This window comes from Carcharodon carcharias, chromosome 6 (assembly GCF_017639515.1).
Source record: "Carcharodon carcharias isolate sCarCar2 chromosome 6, sCarCar2.pri, whole genome shotgun sequence".
Lineage (NCBI taxonomy): Eukaryota > Metazoa > Chordata > Chondrichthyes > Lamniformes > Lamnidae > Carcharodon > Carcharodon carcharias.
In genome coordinates, this window is record NC_054472.1 from 14,534,144 (window position 1) to 14,550,114 (window position 15,971).

The window sequence follows — 15,971 nt, forward strand, 5'->3', positions numbered from 1 at the left end:
CCTGGGGCAGATCAGCCATGATCTTATTGAATGGCGGGACAGGCTTGAGGGGCCAAATGGCCTACTCCTGCTCCTATTCCTTATTTTCTTATGTTCTGATATGTCCTGCCAAACAGGGCTGGTCTTGTGTGATTAACGCTTCAATGCTGGGTGAGTTGGCTTGGGAGAGGCTGCTAATCTGTTGGACCACTTTTTTTGCCACCAGATTTGAAGCATCTTGTGAAGACACCGCGGGTGGTATTTCTCCAGTGCTTTGAAGTGCCCGCTGTACGTTATCCCAAGTCTCAGGAACATAAGGAGCACATAGGAGCGTGTAGTATAGGTGTGATGGGTTGCACGATTTACTTTCAGAATCACTAATACATTAACTGGAAGAACTTGTCCTTACCAAATTTACTGGCATCTACCATTTTGAGTTGGATTTGTTTAATTCTATAAGGGGATCTATAAGGGGAATTAATCCTTCCTTCAGTAAATAGATCAATATACCCCTAGTACACAGCCATGTTCAAGAGAAGGCAGACTGCCTGTCCCTTTGAAGACTGTCTTTCCAGTAGCCCAACCTTCCCCTTACAGCATGCAGTTAATTTTTAAATGTCCCACTGTTCTTGATGCTCTCTCTTGCATCACCTGGTAGATTGCACTAAATATTCTGTCATTTTTTGAATACACAAGCATTTCCTGGCATCTTAAAACTATGAGCCGAATTTTCTTTTGAGCGTCCCCATCCCGCTGCCGGGAGGAAGCGCAGGTTGGAAATCCGCACGTGCCACTGGCGTTAGGAGCCAGGGGCCAATTAAGCGGCCGTGTCCGGGGGCCCCCGTCAAATTAAGGACCGCGGGTGGTTACCCAAGGCTGGAGGGCTAACAGGAGGCCCTTCACACTGACACACCAGCAGACCCACTGTCAGGGGTGGGAGATGCCGATGTCAGTCGGTGAAAGAGGAGGCTCGTCAAGGTGGAGGCCAGAGCCAGGGAGAGAAATCAAGGGGCTCTGGTATTCCTCCTGTTTCCGGGCCCACTGATCACATTATGTAACTATTTTAAATGATTAAATTTAAATAAGTTTGACAATTCTGTTTGTTCTACAATTTCAATTTCTTTGCACATAATGCCAATTTGAATTGAATATGCTATGTTAAACTATATATCCGTATATATATATATATATATACACACACATACATACATATACACATATATATGTAATAATTGGCTCAGGACACCCTGCGCTGTATTAATTTTTATGCTCTGACCAAGTCTTTCTGAAAATCATTTGAACAGTTAAATCTTTCACTTCATATCCTCTGACTCAAAGGATGGTGAATGGCAGTCCATCTGTCATTTGTAAGATTTAACCTTTGTAACTTGGAGTCAAGAACCATCCTTCCACACAAAGACAGCCACACACCATGGAATCTAAAAAGTGGATTACTACATGAGATTAATTATACATGTTATGAATTTTCTGACTAACTGTACCACAGCTTCAAAGGGGAATGCTGGGCACTTTTATTCATTAAACAATGGTCTGGGCTCCACTGCTTGGGTTCTATAAAACGCTCCCGTTACACAAACCATCAGCGTGTATAGAAGAACAGCAGCAATCAGCCGAGGATCAGTTATTTGCTTCCTTCACGAAAGTGAGCTGTTTTTATTCAGTTTTGGGAACTATTTCAGAGAAGGCTTTCAAAATTGCAGGTTTAGAATTGAACTTCATACATCCACAGGATCCCTATCAGGAGTTGGTTATTCAGGATTTCTTAAAATGCACTGTAAAGGGTTGTCCAATTGATATTAAAAAAATCCCATTGCCTCAAATTATAATTCCAAATTACTTTGTAAATGCCGGGTGCTGTATGAATGTAATAAAAGGTTCCTTTTGGCCTAAAAAGCTGAAGAATTTGAGAGGAAAAATAGTTGGTTCACCATTTTTAAATTCCAGAATTCCAGAACACTTAAATTCTTGGTGTACGTGCAGCAGTTAATGTCCAAAGGAATTAGCTGGATTTGTATACTCATGGTTACACTTTGCCTTCCCAGTGCTTGGTGGTGTATCCAAATGCTTTAACCCTTCTGTCCACCATGGGCAGGTCTATACCCGCCCATGTCAGCCCAGCTCATCTTCTATGGGCGTTCAATTGATGGACAGTGCCACCAACCAATGGAAAGTTGAAACCAACACATCAATCGAGCATTGCTCCCCTGCCCTCCCCCTGCCATTTTGCCCCTCACGCTCGCTTGTCATTAGCGGAGGAAATAAGTGGGAGGTGGTAGGAACTAAGAGTTGACTGTTTAGCGGAATGATTAACTAATGCTTTACAGCATTGACTTTTTATATAGAAAAGGAGGACATGAACCTGGGCCTCCCTAAGCTATGGACCCTGGTATTTTACACCTTGTGTACCCTCCTCTCCCGGACCGGGGTGGAGGCACCCTTTGAAGACTTTTTTAAAAACTTGAAAATGTTGGCTGTGGGAGGGGCTTTGAAATGATGATGCAGGGCTGGCATCCCGGTCCGCATGCGCAAGGCTGCCTCCATCAATCTGCCAGTCTTCAGCCTCTGTAGGTTCCCAGCTGGAAAATTCCATTTGGCTTCAGAACATTGACCTTAACAGGCCCTTTATTTGTCCTAATACACGTCGCTTGCGGGCAGGTGACCCTTCCACGCCCTCCGCCATGCTCTTCAAAAATGGCCCTGTGGTGGGATGACGCCGAGAGACTGGCAAGATGGCTGGTGACAGGGAATTGAGAGCCTGCCTGCCTGCAATCCTGCCTCTGCGGCAATTTGAAAAGTTGGTTCTATATTTCACTGATTTAAGTTGATGCCCTCTGGCCTTGCTTTCTTGGCTTATTTTCAAGTAATATTCGGGGTAAAACCTGATTGGACAGTGCTGCAGGTGCAGCTCTTAAAATTCTCGTGGAGCGATTCACTGAAATGCATAGGGGAGGTTTTGCAAAAGTCGCGGTTGCATTGAAATGTGTGTTATTCGCTACGTTGAAGTAACCTGCTAGGTATTTGACATCAGCAAGGGTTCATTTTTATAACAAAGCACAATGGGTTGAAGGAGATTTTTCACCCTTCCTCCTTTGAAGGTGCAGACTTGCTCCTGGAACCTTTCCCACATGACATTCCTTCAGTTGTCAACATTGAATCTTTTCCAGCTATTCAACCAAGGGTGACCTACCTTGGGTTGGGTCTGGGACATTTTACTATGTAACAGGCCCTATATGAAAATAAGTTGTTGTTATTAATGTCATTGTAGTTGTGACATTCTTACACTGGATTAACTCAACACAGAAGGGGGATTGAATCTGGGGCACTCATGGTCTGCATGGCTCAAATATTTGCAGGATATATTCAGGTCATTGGAATGTAGGAATAGGAGAAGGCCATACAACCCCTCAAACTTGTTTGATTCAATTAAACCATGTCTTGATCGGCACCTTAACTCCATCTATCTCCCTTGGTTCCGTAAGCCTCAACATTCTTGCCTAACATTGCGGTAGTAGCTACACTTTGGAAGCGCTTCAATGGGTGCTTTGTGCTTTGGGACATTGGGAGGTCATGAAAGGTTGTTTTATTTTTATCCAAGTCTTTCTTTCTAACGAAAAAATCTAACCACCTCAGTTTTGAAATTTTCATTTGGCTCCCCCACCACTGTCCCACCCACAGCCTCAACAGCTTTTGGAATTTTAGGTTTCCACTATCTTTGTGCGAAAAGTTGAGAGCTATCAAAACACCTTTTTAAAATTTTGCTCTCTGTTTCACTCCTTTGCCCCTTTTCCCGCCCAATTTTTATTCCCCCTTTGCCCAAGATGTCGACTCCTTTCTAAGTTAGGTTCCATGGGCAGTGTCACCTTTGAGTTCCTCAGCCATGTTAGTTCTGCATGAACAACCTATACAGTGTGCTTCAGCAGACACTTCAGCCAAGAGGGCATCTGATGCTCACCTGATATCTATATATAGGCACCTCCAGCAGGACAATGCCATTTCTCCCTTCCTAACACAGGGACACTGAGTCCATTTTTCAAACTCCTAATGCGGTCTCTGTTTTCTAGTTATAAACATGGGGTGAAGATAATTTTTTATTGCTTCTTTTTTGTCAAATTCTGCCTTACACATAATCTTTGTTGAAGGGGGTCCCTGTCAGTGAATGATTGAATGTTTATAAGGGACATTCTATTTTCCGTCTTCTAACACTGCAATTGTAACCAATCACAACAAAATCACACTGAAACTGTGTTGGAAGTACTGACAGTCAACCCCCACTCCCCCCAACCCCCACCCCCACCCCCGCCACCCCCTCCCCACCCCCACCCCCCACATCCTGTCTCTTTTGCTCCACGGAGAACTTTGAACAGAGTTAGGCACTTGTGTCGATAAATGAAATTGTGCCAAAATATCCAGAGCTATTAGGGCCCCAGAAAGCGCCATCTGATAAAAATAACAAGTCGCAGGGCTGAGGACAGATCTCAATGCTTTTCGCCTTTGCTTCAGGCTGCACATGCCCAGTGAATACCTCCGTGTTGGTAAGAAGCAAAGCAGCATTCCCCAGCAGAAGGATCCAGCAAAATAAGGCCTGTGTTTGATGTATGAGCTGTGGCTTGCCATTGTGAGTCACCCCAGAATTAGCTGGAGGCAAAATAAAAATCTTTTGTGATTAATTAGAAAAACTGGACAATTATGAATTGACTGCACCATGCCAGTGTAGAGAAATATAACTAATAATGAAACTGGCACAAAGTATTGTGGAGACTGCGTGTGTCTAAATGCGTGCGAAATCATACGGTAATGATTTTGGAACGAGATCTTTTGTCTGGTTTTGATGGAAGGTTTTTTCAAATAAACCTCTCTCCCAAATAAAATCCAATTGAAACTGTTGAAAAATTTTGCACGCCAGTTATTCTAGAGGCTCCTTAAATTCTCTTTTACTCTTCATGAATTTAGGATTCCTCTTATCTTCTGACACACCCATCCCAAGTGTCTTGCTAGCCCACTGCTTGCACTATTCTGAGCTTGCATTGTTTTCTATTATTATTCAAGATGTGATGCCTGAGTAGTAAAGCCATTGACCATTCAATCAGTGGTGTAGCTGCTGATAATTAAAAGTTCCCAACCCTTGCCCTCAGGCCAGGCTAGAGCCAGTCAGAGAGGAGCCAGTACAGAACTGTTCAGGGACTAATCGATCAGCTGATTAACCCTCATTACTGATTGGTCAGAGCTGATTGCATCCACAGCAAAGAAATCATCTCTAGCCTCCAGGCACTTTGTGGAACTGCGCACTCAATAATAGCAGAGGAAACCATCTTTTTAACAATTAGTTGCAATGTGCAATTGAAGAAGTGGCGAGGCGTTCATGAGCCAATGTTTGCCCCGGTTTACTTTTATGAGCTGGCACTTGTTTGTGCTCAATTATTTAAGCAAAGTGGTTTAAGCAGTTTCCATGAACAGTGCAAAGATGGGCTTTTCACATATCAGAAAATATATAAAGCTGAGCTGGGAAAAGCATCAAAGAGGGATAGTAAAATGTACGTGAGTGTAAATGTATTATTGACGCTAACATCATTAACTTGCCTCTGGGAAGTCCCAAAATGGGGACAAGTAATTCATTCCTCTATTTCTTTGGAGAGAATTTCTGGCTTTCAACTGCCTACTTATTGGCAGATTTCAATAAAATCTTCAGGAACCTTTTCAATAACGGTGAAGATGGCAAAATGTAAACGTTTTAAAAACGGCATTATGGAAATGAAAATAGAGTTGCAGTCTAGCTGCTACCACCTTGGACACTGCAGAGCAGACACGTTGCTACTGGTAACAGTTCAGGCTGTTTCACCCTAGTTGCACACTTCCACACCCTTCCTGGTACAGCACTGTTCCCCCTAGAATAGCAGTTGAATTGAATTTACTGTTCAAAGAACTGGTATGTTCTTATATTGCATTGTCAGAAGTTGTGGTGCACATTTTGTAATTTTACATAATGATTCCTTCCTTTTTTAAATATTTTTTTTTTGCCACTGGTTTTCAGTTGTGGCTCAGTTGGGAGCATTCTCACCCTCCTCTGAGCTACAAGGTTCTGAGTTCAAGTCCCACTCCCAGGCTTGAGCACAAAAATTAAGCCTGACACTTCAGTGCAGTCCTGAGGGAGTGCTGCACTGTTGAAGGTGTTGGCTTTTGGATGAGATGTAAAACTGACAGCCCTGCCTGCTTGCTTGAGTGGATGTATAAGATCCCATGGCCCTACTTCCAAGAGGGAGTTTTGGGAAATATTTATCCCTCAATCAACATCGCAAAAGCTATGAAGAAGAGTCATATGGACTTGAAGCGTTAACTCTGTCTTTCCCACCATAGATGCTGTCAAACCTGCTGAGTTTTTCCAGCAATTTTTGTTTTTGTTTCGGGTTTCCAGCATCCGCAGTATTTTGCCTTTTTTCACAAAAGCAGATTACTGGTCATTATCACATTGCTGTTTGTGGGAGTTTGCTGTGCACAAGTTGGCTGCTGAATTTCTACATTACAACAGAGACTACTTCAACAGTACTTCATTGGCTGTAAAGCACTTTGAGATGTCCGGTGGCTGTATAAGTCGCTGTACATGTGCTTTTTACTATATTTCCCTCTCCTCTTGCCTGAACTTCTTGACTATTTGATGAGATCTGGTTCCTTGGGCAATCGTTCCTTGTCCAAGTGGGCATTACTCGTGTATAAGCTGGTGAGTGAAGGCAGGACATTCGCTAGAGGGGCACTATGTCTGATCCTAACTCTAATTTCACTCTAAGTTCGCACACATGACTTTTCCGGGAGAGGGGGCGCTGAATAACAATTGGCAGCAGGAACCATAGACGATATTAGGAGAGTTGCCAACTCTCCAGGACAGCCCTGGAGTTTTCAGGAATTAAAGGTTGATCTCCTGGACACTGCTGCAGACATCAGGAGAAAAGTTGTAGGGACATTGAAGAAATTGTGGGTTGTTTTCATTCTCTTTGAACATTTCTGTTTATTTTGGAGATGGAAGAGGGTGTAGGGTGGGGTGGGGGGAAGGCAGTTGGACTGGACAGGGTGGTTTGAGACAGGAATGTCATATGATAACAATGCTGGAAATACACCCAATTAGGATTTGCAACCTTCGATTTTATGCTGTTTAACCCAGGGGTGCTGAGTTAATTACAGTGCCCCTGTTGTTTGGCAAATCTATGCTATGTAGCCCCCTTAAAAGAAAGAGCTGCATTTATATAGCACTTTTCACAGCCACTGGAGTGCTTTACAGCCAATTAAGTACTTTTGAAGTGTACTCACTGTTGTAGGGAACACAGCAAGCTCACACAAACAGCAATGTGATAAAGATCAAATAATCTGTTCTTGTGCTATTGGTTTGAAGGATAAATATTGACCAGGCCACCCTGTTCTTCTTCAAAATAGTGCCGTGGAATGTTTTGCATTCACCTAAGAGGGAATATTGGCTTAATATCTCATTCAAAATGACAGTGCCTTTGACTGTGTAGTACTCCCTCAGTGTTACCAGCTGTGACTTTTGTGCTTAAGGCCTGGAGTGGGACTTGAACCTATAACTTTCCTGACTGAAAGGTAAGAAAGCTACCAACTGAGCCACCGCTAACATGGTGGTTGTATGGCATTGAAGGAAGGCATTCAATCCCATCTGTGCTAGCTCGCTGTCCATTTACTCCTACTCCCTTAATCTTTCCCTGTACGCTTTTAAATGTTTCTGTTTTTCAAATATTTTCTTTTAAAATGCAAATAACTTTCATTTCAAACCAAGAAGCAAGATTTAAAATAATTGGTAAAATAACCAGAAACAACATGAGGAAAGTATTTTTTTGAACGCAGCAGATTGTTATGGCCTGGAATGCGCTGGCTGGTGAAAGCAGAATCAACAGTACTTTGTGAAAAGGGAATTGGACAATGGGCTGAATGGCCTCCTTCTGTGTTTCTGAGCCCATGATTTGAAGAGGACAAAGGCACAACAGTTGGTTTATGTAGCAAAAAAAACCTTTGTGCACACCAAATGTTTTCTACCCTCTACAAGGAGAAGGATGCTACACCCCATGCTCTGTGCTGTCCCATTTAATGAGTGTGACTCATGTAAAGGTGTTACCATAAATCATCATCTGGTTTACAAACTCAATAACCAGGCTTCCTGATAAAAGTATGCAGAGCACACCTTAAATTATTAACAAGTTAATGCCTAAAGGCAGATCTTTGATGATGATATAAACACTGCAAGGACAAGGTGCTCTCTCAGCAAATGATTATATTGACTCTAATTATCATTTACCACTTCATGAAACGAAAGACATTTAGAAGCGGAAAAAAATAAATAAAGCAGCTGCTCATTTTTCAGGCTATTGATAAACTTTTCCCACTTCTGGGTGATTAAGTGTTGACACAAGAAATCTTAAGGTGAAAATCCATAAGGAAAATTTAGGCTTGTGTGGAACATAAACACAGTTACAGTCTATTCAATTTTATATATCACAGCTTTCAAAATGATAGGGCCTTCGTAAAGTTTGTAAAGGGGGAACAAATGCAGAAGGGATAACAATCATTACAGACAATTATATGGAAATTACAACACAGAAGCAGGCCATTCAGCCCAAATGGCTTATGCTGGTGTTTATGCTCCAAACAAGTCTCTTCCCATTTGCTTTCATTGAACCCGAGCAGCATAACCTTCTGTAACTTTCCTTCTCACGTGCTTATCTAGCCTTTCCTTAATTGGATCTATACTATTTTTTTAAAAAGTGGGAAAATATTCTAAGATTGTTTATTGTCATGGGTGGTAGGGAAGGATCTCTTATATTCCAACTTGTGGGACCATTGCGTAGGCTGCATGGAAAGTTTGCATCAATGGCCTTTCTGTTGGCTCTCTCCTCTCAGCTTTCTCCCAGCAGTTAATGGTTTTAATACGAAGAGAAAGCCCATTGTGAAGAATTTATTTCACTTGTGAATGGGAATTGAACATTTGAATTCCTAACATCCCTAACATCCTAATAGCGGATGACTTCCATACCAAAACTCCTGGCTCACAGACTGAAACGTTAACTCTGTTTCTCGCTCCACAGATGCTGCCTGACCTGCTGAGTTTTTCCCAGCATTTTCTGGTTTTATTTCAGATTTCCAGCATCTGCAGTATTTTGCTGTTGAATACATCATTATCTGATTTTGGATCGATTTAGCATAATGGAATATGGTCCCCGCCACTTTTCAGAAAGATTAGGGATCCTAGATTCTGACCCCTTCAAAGTTTTAGGCAGTAGAGTCCGACGGGTTTAGCGTCCATCACGTGTAATGAGCAAATCATGCTATCGCAACTGCGCCCGCTATATGTGGTGGCTCTGTACTTGCAAATCCATGGCTGTTTATCTCTGCATATTTCAGCATGTTTGGGAGCACTGCTTATGTACCAACATTAACCTATCTCATCCTGTACCACTGCATGCACATCACTATGGCGGTGTGCTGGGGGTGGGGGGAACAGTGTCCTGATTAAGGCTAGTTAGAAGGTTAGTTAGAATGGCCTTTTCTCTCTGTACAGACAGGATTCAATTACTGTGAAGGCCCCTGAATCCCTCCTGGACGTCTATCCTCAATCTGTTCCAGTGAGTATTTAAATTGGCACTTACTGCATCTTGGACCATTGTCCTCAGTGCTTCTACTTCATTAATTGGAGATGCTCCAATTGTAATTGTCAACCATGGTCTGGGCTCCCTTTAGATGTTAGAGATACTATATACATTTTTAAAAAAATAATTTATGGCACATGGGCATCGCTGTCTAGGCCAGCATTTATTGCCCCTCCCTACTTACCCTTGAGAAGGTGGTGGTGAGCTGCCTTCTTGAACTGATGCAGTCCATGAGGTGTAGGTATACCCACAGTGCTGTTGGGGAGGGAGTTCCAGGATTTTGACCCAGTCACAGTGAAGGACCGATGATATATTTCCAAGTCAGGATGATGAGTAACTTGGAGGGGAACTTCCAGATAGTGATGTTCCCATGTGTCTGCTGCCCTTGTCCTTCTAGATGGTAGTGGTCATGGGTTTGGAAGGTGCTGCTTAAGGAGCCTAGGTGAATTCTTGCAGTGCATCTTGTAGATGGTACACACTGCTACCACTTTGAGTCTGTGTTGGAGGGAGTGAATGTTTGTGGATGGGGTGTCAATCAAGGATGCTGCTTTGTCCTGGATGGTGTCAAACTTCTTGAGTGTTGTTGGAGTTGTACTCATCCAGGCAAGTGGAGAGTATTCCATCACACTCCTGACTTGTGCCTTGTAGATGGTGGACAGGCTTTGGGGAGTCAGGAGATGAGTTACTCGCTGCAGGATGGCCTCTGACCTGCTCTTGTAGCCACAGTATTAATTTGGCTAGTCCAGTTCAGTTTCTGGTCAATGGTAACCCCCAGGATGTCGATAGTGAGGGATTCAGCAATGCTAATTCCATAGAATGTCAGGAGGCAATGGTTAGGTTCTCTCTTGTTGGGGATGGTCATTGCCTGGCACTTGTGTGGCATGAATGTTGCTTGCTACTTGTCAGCCCAAGCCTGGATGTTGTCCAGGTCTTGCTGCATTTGGACATGGATTACTTCAGTATCTGAGGAGTTGTGAATGGTGCTGAATATAGTACAATCATCAGCAAACATCCCCACTTCTGACCTTATGAAGGAAGGAAGGTCATTGATGAAGCAGCTGAAGATGTTATGGCCGAGGACACTATGCTGAGGAACTCCTGCAGTGATGTCCTGGAACTGAGATGGTTGACCTCCAACAACCACAACTATCTTCCTGTGTGCTAGGTATGACCCCAACCAACGGAGAGTTTTCCCCTGATTCCCATTGACTCCAGTTTTGCTAGAGCTCCTTGATGCCACACTTGGTCAAATGCTGCCTTGATGTCAAGGGCAGTCACTCTCATCTCACCTCTGGAGTTCAGCTCTTTTGTCATCTTTGAATTAAGACTGTAATGACATCAGGAGCTGAGTGACCTTGACAGGTCCCAAACTGGGTGTCAGTGAACAGGTTATTGCTAAGCAAGTGCCGCTTGATAGCACTGTTGCTGACCCCTTCCATCACTTTACTGATGTTCAAGAGTAGACTGATGGGGTGGCAATTGGCAATTGAATTTGTCCTGCTTTTTGTGTACAAGACATATCTGGGCAACTTTCCACATAGTTGGGTAAATGCCAGTGTTGTAGCTGTACTGGAACAGCTTGGCTAGGGGCGTGGCAAGTTCCGGAGCACAAGTCTTCAGTACTATTGCTGGAATATTATCATAGTATTTGCAGTATCCAGTGCCTTCGGCTGTTTCTTGATATCAAGTGGAGTGAATTGAATTGATTGAAGACTGGCATCATGATACTGGGGACCTCTGGAGGAGGCTGAGATGAATCATCCAATCGGCATTTCTGGCTGAAGATTGTTGCGAATGCTTCAGCCTTATCTTTTCCACTGATGCACTGGGCTCCTCCATCACTGAGGATGGGGATATTTGTGGAGCCTCCTCCTCCAGTGAGTTGTTTAATTATCCACCACCATTCACGACAGCATGTGGCAGTACTTGCAGGGCTTAGACCTGATCCATTGGTTGTAGAATCGCTTAGCTCTGTCTATCACTTGCTGCTTATGCTGTTTGGCACACAAGTAGTCCTGTAGCTTCACCAGGTTGACACCTCATTTTTATATATGCTTGGTGCTGCTCCTGGCATGCCCTCCTACACTCTTCATTGAATCAAGGTTGATCCCCTGGCTTGATGGTAATGTTAGAGTTGGGGGAAAAGCCAGGCCATGAAGTTACAGATTGTGTTCGAGTACAATTCTGCTGCTGCTGATGGCCCACAGTGCCTCATGGATGCCCAAGCTTGAGTTGCTAGGTCTGTTCAAAATCTTTCCCATTTAGCATTGTGGTAGTGCCACACCACATGATGGAGGGTATCCTGAATGCAAGGTGGGACTTCATTTCCACAAGGACTGTGCGGTGGTCACGCCTACCGATACTGTGATGGACAGATGCACCTGCGGCAGGCAGGTTGGTGAGGATGAGGTCAAGTATGTTTTTTCCTCTTAGTTCCCTCACCACCTGCCACAGACCCAGTTTAGCAGCTATGTCCTTTAGGACCTGGCAGCTTGGCCTGTGCTGGTGCTACCGAGCCTCTCTTGGTGATGGACGTTGAAGTCCCCCACCCAGATTATGTTCTGCACCCTTGCCATCCTCAGTGTTTCCTCCAAGTGGTGTTCAACATGGAAGAGTAGTATGGTTGTTAACATGACATTCTATGTGTTTGTCATGGTTGTAGTAGTACTTTCAACTAGTGAAAATCTGCTGTGATCTTATCTTATACATAACCCAGGATTGTTAACCTAGGATTTGTATAACGTTCTTCCAGCAGGTTTAAACCTTTGCTGCAGCTACTCTGGCTCCTGAATCAGAAAGTGGTGAGTTAAAATTCCACTCCACAGACTTCAGCACAAAATGTCTCCCATTTAAAATGGATATGCAAAGAAATTTTCTCTTTCAGTGGATCATGAATCTTTGGAAATTTCTTCCCCAGAGAACGGCGGAGGCAGAGTCAATGAATATATTTTAAGGCAGAGGTTAGATTCTTCACTAACAAGAATGTTGAAGATTATCAGGGGTTGGCAGAATATGGAGCTGAGGCCACAATCAGATCAGCTACGATCTTATTGGATGGCAGAGAAGGCTCAAGGGGCCGAATGGCCTACTCCTGCTCCTAATTTGTGTGTTTGTTTATTCGCATGTAGGCTGATACTCCAGTGCAGTGCTGACGCAGTGCTGCACTGTCAGAAGTGCTGCCTTTTGGATGTGATATTAAATTGAGGTCTTTTGGCTGAGCTCCCAGGTGGATGTAAAAGATCCCATGGCACTATTTCAAAGGAGAGCGGGGGAATTAACTGCACAGTTGTCCTGGCCAATATTTAACTCTCAACTATCATCACTGTGATTATCTAGTCATTGTCACATTGCTGATTCTGGGAGCTTGCTACAAGTAAGTTGGCTACCACATTTTCTACATAACAACAATTACAATGTTTCACAACTACTTCACAGGCAGAAGGTCAGCCTTGATCGAATTGAATAGTAGAACAGGCTTGAGGGGCTGTGTGGCCTGCTGCTGCCCTTAGTTCTAATGTTCTTATGGCAGTAAAGCACTTTGAGTCATCCTGTGGTTGAGAAAGGTGCTTTTTAAATGCACGTCCTTTCATTCTTATTTATCAATACCCCGTGGTGCCTGTGAAGAAAAACAACAAACTTGCCTAGTTTGAGATGCGATTTTGCAGAGAGAGGTAAATGCTACACAAGAGTGCACCCAGTGTTTGGTCTGGCAGTATAAAATGTAAAATACCTTTTTAGTTTAAGATGGGAAAGCAGAGTGAAGCACTTGGTGTGGTCAATTCTCTTTGTGTGTAAAGATATTTTGAGCTGTTGCTCTCAGCTGCTAACATGACTTTCCTAACCTGCTCTAATAGTTCAGAAATATTCTCATTTCCAGCAATATCCTGGCTAAATTTGGGATGATAATATTCTTGTGCAAATTTATTCAGGCACCCCGCGACCTTCTTGAATTGGAATTTCTACAAATTTTAGATACTTGCCAATTATTTCCATGTGTAGCAATGTGGAGAATTTGACACTCATACCCTTATAGAAAGGTGGCAATGATTGACAGTGATCCTTATTGCTTACCTCAGCACCTCTCTTCTAACAATATATGGTTTTGATAGAGTAACTAAGGAGATATTGTTTCCTGAGGCACAAGAGTCGGTAACCAGAGGACACAGATTTAAGGTGATTGGCAAAAGAACCAGAGGCAACATGAGGATTATTTTTCATGCAGCGAGTTATTATGGTCTGGAATGCACATGCAGCCCTAAAAGGACAGTCGATGGCAAATTCAGAAGTAACTTTCGAGTGGGAGTTGTTTAAATACATGAAGGGAAGAACGTTGCAGGGATATTGGAAAAGAGCAGTGGATTGTGACTAATTGGAAAGCTTTTCCAGAGAGCTGTGATAGGGAAAATGGGATGAATGTTCTCCTTCTCCGCTGTTAACTATGACTTTATACCATATTCTGCATATCCCTCGATACACGGTTGCTTGTGGCAACCATGTTGACCTCCACCAATTATTTCCCATGTCTCCTGGGCTCTCTGTTTTGATCTGGGCTGCCCTTCTGACCTGTGAGGGCATTTTGTTCATTCCTTCCTCCTGCTCCCAATAATCAATACAAGAGTCTGATCAGTAAAGCAACTTCTATGATGATTTCTCTAAATCTCTAATATCAAAAAAATACAGATGCGTCATTGAGGAGATAATTGCTGATCAGTAGTGGAAGAGTTTGGAAAATATGGATAGAGTATCGTAAAAGGGCGGGGACTTGGACTGACATTAGATCTTTAGCAATTATGCGATCGGTTGAATGGCCTCCTGTACTGTAGGGTTATTTTTGAAGCTTACTCCCTGCATCAATGCTCCAATTTACACATTAATGGACTGGATGTCATTTATTGTGCTTATGTGTCTACTTGGGGGTCAACTTGTAGGAGCAGCTTCACCTCAAGGACTGCAGCTGGTTAAGAAGAAGAACCATCACCATCTTCTCAAGGACAATTAGGCATGGACAATAAATGCCTGCCTTGCCAATCATGCCTACATCCCAAGAACTAATTTTAAAAACTGATGTTTTAACAACATTATTGCAGCTTTTCTGGTCAGTCTGACACTGACGGTAGTGCATCCCAGTTTAACCATGGCTATGGGTAACAATCAGGGAAGTGGGACTAATTGGATAGCTCTTTCAAAGAACCACCACAGGCACAATGGGCTGAATGGCCTTTTCCAGTGCTGTCCAATTTTTATGGTTCCAACCTTCAATAATATGTTAAGAGTAAATCCATGTATACCTGTGAGTGCACTGAGAAAATGGGGAAGAGAAAAAAAAATAACTCACTACACAATCAGGACACCAAAAGCAAGTCAAACCTAAAAATAATATCAATGCATTGCACAACCTGATCTTTCTGAGCCAGGTGCTATTGCAAATACGTGAATACATTCTTTTTTACTTTGCCCTACATCTGAATCCTCTGAAATCTAAGGCAACATTTTCTTTGTTTAACCTGAACACTTCATCAGATTTCATTCTAAGTAGGTGAACAATTGCAGTGCATCCTGGTGTCATTTATACACAGATACTTGCAGGTGAAGAAGGCTCCAGCAGTAACTCATTCTGAAGGTTTCACACAATGGTGAGTAGTCAGAAGATTTGTCTGTGCACAATCTACCATTGAGGTGTCAATTGATAGTCTATGAAGTCTTGAAATCCATCACAGATGCCTCTGCCCTTTTTCTGCCAAGTGCATATTTTGAATGACCAAATTTTGCGGTCATTTCCTACTTTAACTATTTCAAATGTCTTGATTCAAATGAGTGAATCCACATTAACAGTTTGGAGGCATGTTTGCTGTTTCAAGTATTAAAGAATTCTTTGTTCTTTCTCCTGTTTTGAATTTTGAGCTGCACAGCAGCCTTGTGGCTACTAACTAATGTGACATCTGCGGAATTTAAATTACACGATATCTTTATGTTGATACGTAGCTGAATCTGGACAATGTATATTCATGCCTAATACATGGACCATTATCACATTAATGTTCTCTCTGTGACAAGGCAAAACTGTTTAAACAAATCATGGCAAGTTAGACCAAGGAAATGTCCTATCCCCTGCTGAACCCATCTGCAGATTGCTAACAAGCATTATTATAGACGTGGAATGGCTGTGGCCATAGCTAATTTCCTGCCAATGTATTAAAACTTATATTACCCCATTGTGGGAAATGCCACAGACAGACAGGAGTTAGGATGTCCGGTTGGATCAAGTACCCATGCTAATATAAAGCACACAGCATTAAAAGAGAAAACATTCAAATTAAGGGTTTATAAGAA